Raw genomic sequence first — 6,000 nt, 5'->3', positions numbered from 1 at the left:
GTTGACGTCGGCTGCGCTTGTCGTCGGCCTTCGGGGAATTCGTCTTGGATGGCGCCGACTGCCGGCCGAGCCGCCGGCTGCTGGGGGGCTGGAGGCGGCGGGCCGGGAGGCGGAGGCGGCAGCATCCCCTCGCCCTTGGTGATGCGGGTGAGCCAATGGCATTTCCGGGTTGTGTGGTTGGACGGCTTCGCGCCGCTGTGGAATTTGCAGGGGGCATCAAGAGCCTGCTCGTAGGAGAAAGCCGGCTGCCAGGGCGGCCGGCCACCCTTCTTCTTGGGAGCGGGCCGTTCTTCGGGCTGCTCATCTTCAACGGTGGCCACCTGCCGACTGGAGGAAGTCGGCATGGGGGCCTTGCGCTTGTGGTCGTTCTGGTAGGGGCGCCGATTACGGTCGCCAGTCGGCGTCTTAGGAGCCGGAGCAATCACTTTCCCCGAGGCGTCCACTCGGAGCTCCGTTTTCATTGAGGAGTCAGCTGTGGCGTACTTGTCCGCGATGACCAGCAACTCATCGAGGGTAGCCGGCTCGTCGCAGAGGAGTCGGTGCTTGAGGAGGGTGCCCTCTCGGCACCCGGCGGTGAAGTACTCGATGGCCTGGACCTCGTGCACCCCCTCGCAGGAGTTGCGGAGCTCGGCCCATCGCGTGAGGTAGTCGCGGGTCGACTCGCTGGGCCCTTGGACGCAGAGGGAGAGCTGGCGAGGCTTGGGAGGCTGCTTGTAGGTGCTAGTGAAGTTGCGGACGAAGACTTCTGTGAAGTCCAGCCAACTGTTGATGCTGTAGGGCTTGAGGCTGTTGAGCCATGTGCGCGCTGTGCCCTGCAGCATGAGGGGGACGTACTTCACGGCGACGCGTCGATTGCCGTTGGCTATGCTGACAGCTGTGGAGTAGTCGATGAGCCAATCTTCCGGCTTCACTGAGCCGTTGTACTTGGGCGTGTCTCTGGGGAGCGAGAACCCTTTGGGGAAGGGCTCGTCGCGGATGCGGGGGCCAAAGCATGGCGGGCCGACATCGTCTTCTTCTTCTAACGCCAAGGATCGAGCATGGCGGTCGATCCTGTGGTGGGCGTCGTTCTCGCCGACTCCTTCTCGGCGGCCGAGTCGGTCACCAAGAGTCGGGTGTGTGACAGGCGGCGGAGTGAGGCGTCTTTCTCTTCGAGGCGGGGGAGGAGGCAGATTTCCTTGGTGTTCAACCGCTCGAGGGCGGCCTTCCGCGTCGCGCTCGATGGTAATGCAAGTCGGGCTGCGGCTGGCAGCCGGCTCCTTGTCTTTCTTCTGGCGCGCGCCGCTCGCAGTCGGCGAGCGGGACGTCGCGGCGTGCTCCCGGCGCGGGGGATGACTATCAGCACGGGCGCCGGCTTCGTGCCGTTCTGCAGCCGCGTCGATCAGCTGCTGGATCCATCTTGTCATGTAGGGGAGCTCGTCGGCTCCCAGCCCATTGAGCTCTTCTGCGGCCGCCTGGGCGGCTCGCAAATTCTCGAGCGGGGTGGCGTAGACGGCGCGATCTGCCCCCAGCATGCTGGCGACGGCCGCGCCGCGCTTCTGAACGAAGCCGGCTCGGCTCGGGCCGCTAGGCGGCGGCGTACCGAAGGCGGCGCGGTCGACTTCGCGCTGATGGGCCTCGGTGAGGCGTCTCATGGAGGCTATCTTTTGGCCCTCCGTGATGAGGGTGAGGCGGCGTGCCTCCAGGGTCTCGGCGTCGGCGTCCGCCGGGATGGGGACGGAGAGGTCATGCATTGCCGCTTGCAGGGCGTCGTGGGCATTCTCGCCCGAGTTGGCGACGTGGCTGATGACCAGCACTTCGGTGACAACGCTGCTGCCGCTGTCAGCTCGAGGGAGGGGGTCGTCGAAGACCACCACGTCGGAGGGGTAGGCGTCAAGCGATGCTGTGTCGGAGTCGGTGGAGCCGACCGACTCCATGTCTCCAGCAGGCTCGCTGGAGACGTGAAGCTGGTCGAGGAGGCTGACGAGGCGGTTCTCGGGGTAGTCGGTGCCTGCGTCGGACGCAAGCTCGTCGGAGATGCGAGTCTCGCCGAGCAGATCGGCGAGGCAGCTCGCTGCGCAGGCGTCGTCGACGCCTTGCACCGCGTCGAGGCAAACGCCATCGGGCGCAGCAGGCTGGCTGCGCTCGCGGTGGAGGAAGAGGGTTCCCGTCCAGAACAGGTCTCCGGACGACGGTGCACCTGGCCCCACGGTGGGCGCCAAATGTCGGGTGGTTGGTGCGACATATGCCAACGGATGGCTTATCATTGTGGGTGCCAATAAGACATCGCCGGTGCCTGGAAACGGGATGAGGCGAAGACATGCACGCCGGCGGATCTTACCCAGGTTCGGGGCTCTCCGAGGAGATAACACCCCTAGTCCTGCTCTGCGGGGTCTCCGCATGATCACTAGATCAAGGAAAGGTAGCTACAATTGCTCCTAGAGTTGTTGGGTTCTAGGGAGAAGAAGAACAAGGCTAGCTCTTGCTTCTCTCTATCTCTATGGTGTGTGTGCTGTGTTCAGAAGCTAACCCTTTGCATGGGTGCTCCGGGGGGTTTATATAGGCCTACCCCCCGGGGGTACAATGGTAATCCGGCTGGGCTCTGGTCCCAGCCGTCAGTGTCTATGCTCGCCGGCTTCTCCGCCGGCTGTTGGGTCCCGCCGGCTGGTGGGTCCCGTCGGCTGCCGGCTTCTTGGTCGACAGGCCGGCCCCACCGCCTAGGGTCTGGTCGGCGGCTGCTTACCGTAGCCTCGCCTCTGATGACGAGGGCTTTGTCGAGGTAAGCATGGCTACAGTGGGCCGCCTCGGGGGCTCTCACTGTAGCCTCACCTCGTCTTGTCTTCTTAATGGGGCTCCTGCTTCGAGGAAGGGGGTAGTCGGCTTCTGGGGGCCGGCTACGCCCTTGGCCGACTGGGAAAGGCCGGGCCGCCTTCACGCCTCTCTCTGGCTGAAGGGGCCCGCCGTCCGTGGGCCGTACGGGAGTCTGTCGTGGATGACGTTGAGGCTAGCATGGCTACAGTGCCGAGCCGCACGGGAGACGGCCGTCCCGTACGGCCTCCTGTAGCCATGCCCGCCTCGGGCTTCGAGGGTAGTGGGCCGCACTGTGGCCACACCCCGTCTTGTCACCGTTATGTGGGAGTAGCTTCGGTGGTTGTGGTCTCGGCCGGCTTCTTGGAGTCGGTGCTCTTGGAGGCCGGCTCCTTGGAGTCGGCCACCCCGTGGTTGTCTTGGGGAGGGAGGTCGCTTGAGGCCGGGCCGCCTTCCGTGAGTCGGCTTCAGAGGTAGCCGGCCAGGAAAGGGGGTCCGATGCTTGGAGCGTTGGGAGGCCCAAAGGCCTGATAATTTTCTGAAGAACCAGGGGTAGTCGGTTAGGCTACCCGTGGCCATTTACTCCGACAATATCGGTTGAGATGCATACCGTATTTGCCATGATTACTGTTTTTCATGGATTAGATTAGTCAGAAAAGTGCTAATATTTCCAACAAAATTCATGGTCCAAAAAAGCAACTCCAATAGATGGTCCAAATTCATGGTCCAGAAGAGCAACTCCAATAGATGGTCCAAATTCATGGTCCAAAACCTTGGGGAATTCCGTCAAACACCTTGTGCGCGCGGTGGAAGAAGATGGCCGCCGGTTGGATTGGCTGCTGCTGACGGCTGCGGTCGGCTCCGGACGGCGGCGGTGATAAGAAATGAGGTTGGAGGCCGGCCAAGAGGAGCTCGGCGGGCGGCGAAGTCTAGTTCGGCAGCCGGGCGGAGGGCTTGGTGCGGCGTTCGTGCGGCCGGTGCAACGGTCGTGGGCAGGCTCACGGCCGACGGGAGGAGGTCGGCGGCAGGCTAAGCCCCGGCGGAGGCCTACCGCGGCAGCCAGACCGCCGGAGGGGCCGAATCCCACGCTGGCTGCCACCCGATTCGGCGGCGTTCGGGCGGCGGCGGGGAGGCGACAGCGGCGGAGGGCAGCGGTGGCGGAGGGCGGCGGCATTGATGTGGGGTGGTGGCGGCGCCGACGGCGAGGTTTTGGGCGATCGCGGCGGCGGACTCCGGCCGGCTGATCTTCGGGCGGGAGGACGGGAGTGGGCGGGAAAGGAAATGAAGTGGCGGTTGGGCGTTCGCGGGCGGCGGCTGGTTTTGGACCAGATGCATCTCGTGATGTATATTTGCATCGCGAGGTGTTGTATTTTACATCACGAGGAGGCCGCGGTCCAATTTTTTGTGCATATGAACCGTCTGTTGGAACATCGGTTTTTGCCCCAGACGGTCCCAAAGTTAGGTACTTTTACATATGGACCATCTATTGAAGATTCTCTTAAAGGGAGTTTATACATCGTTCATCTCCCGAGCCCCACGAATTGAAGGATCTTTCCACGATTCTTTATTTCCTTTTACTGATTTCTGTTTTTTATTGACCGCAACCCCACACAATTTGGCAGGTGCTGATTCAATCACATCTCCTTCATTTTTTAGGATGCACTCATGTGTCTCCTCAACTCATCCACTGTCATAAAAAATAAATCAATCACCAAACAAAAATTGTCTCCAGCAGCCCCAACTGATTCACTACTATGCACAGCAAATTAATCCATCTACACTTCCTAAATAAGACATGAAGTTCCCATTTCGCTCAAACTTCATCCTCCTCCGTTCCATGCTTAGCACACAAGATAACTAGAGAGAAAACCGGCATGCACGCACTACAAAAAAAAGACACATCCGTGACATTTTGGGCCGGACGAATTTTTTCTGTCATACATATGACACTTCTATGACGATAATTGTGACAAAACCCGGTATCATCATAGATGTGGTGGGCTCCTACTTCTATGACAAAAAATCATGACAGAAAATGGGCTTTTCGTCCTGGGCGGGCCGGAGACGCAGCTGCATGACATTCTTTGGGCCGTCCATGACGAAAAAAACCGTGGTAGAAGCAAGGGCGAGGAAATTTTCGGGGAGTTCCCGGTTACGGTGGGAGGTCGGGGGCCGAGCGATGCGCGTTTCTCTCGTACACGTACGCGCGTGTGTGCGAGGCGTTGGCTCTAACTGAACCCGAGCGAGGCGTTGGGCTCTAACTGAACCCAGGTGATTGCACTGCAGGCTACGCGTTACTGAACCCGAGCGATCGATCGATGGCTGTTAACTGAACCCGCTTGAGCGATTCCTTCGCTACTACTGCTAACTGAAGCCGATCGATGCTGCCTCTGGGATGAGCAGTGAGCGTTGCGGGGGGGGGGGGGGGTTGGATGAACAGTGAGCGGTGGCGTTGCCTCTGGATGAACAGGACCCCGTGGTGTGGAGGGCTGGATGAACAGTAGACGGTGGAGGGGTGCCCGTGGAGGGGTGGTTGAACAGGACCCCGTGGTGTGGAGGGATGAATGAACAGTAGACGGTGGAGGGGTGCCCGTGGAGGGGTGGTTGAACAGGACCCCGTGGTGTGGAGGGCTGGATGAACAGTAGACGGTGGAGGGGTGGTTGAACAGTAGCCGGTGGAGTAGCGCGCAGTGGAGGCTGGATGAACAGGAGCCCGTGGAGGCTGGAGGAGGTCGACGGTAGCGCGTGGAGGCTGGAGGAGGTCCACGGTGGAGATGAACAGTATCCCGTGGAGTCCCGTTTTGCGGTACGCCACACCCCTCCCGATGAACAAGACCCCCATTTCGACTGTAGGAGGTCCATTTCGTCCATTTTGCGGTACGCCACACCCCTCCCGATCAACAGGACCCCCGTTTCGACCGTAGGAGGTCCATTTCGTCCGTTTTGCGGTACGCCACACCCCTCCCGATCAACAGGACCCCCGTTTCGACCGTAGGAGGTCCGTTTCGTCCGTTTTGCGGTACGCCACACCCCTCCCGATCAACAGGACCCCCGTTTCAACCGTAGGAGGTCCGTTTCCTCCGTTTTGCGGTACGCCACACCCCTCCCGATCAACAGGACCCCCGTTTCGACCATAGGAGGTCCGTTTCCTTCGTTTTGCGGTACGCCACACTCCTCCCAATCAACAGGACCCCCGTTTCGACCGTAGGAGGCCCG

The sequence above is a fragment of the Aegilops tauschii genome, chromosome 2 (genome assembly GCF_002575655.3).
Source record: "Aegilops tauschii subsp. strangulata cultivar AL8/78 chromosome 2, Aet v6.0, whole genome shotgun sequence".
NCBI lineage: Eukaryota > Viridiplantae > Streptophyta > Magnoliopsida > Poales > Poaceae > Aegilops > Aegilops tauschii.
This window is presented reverse-complemented; position numbering follows the sequence as displayed.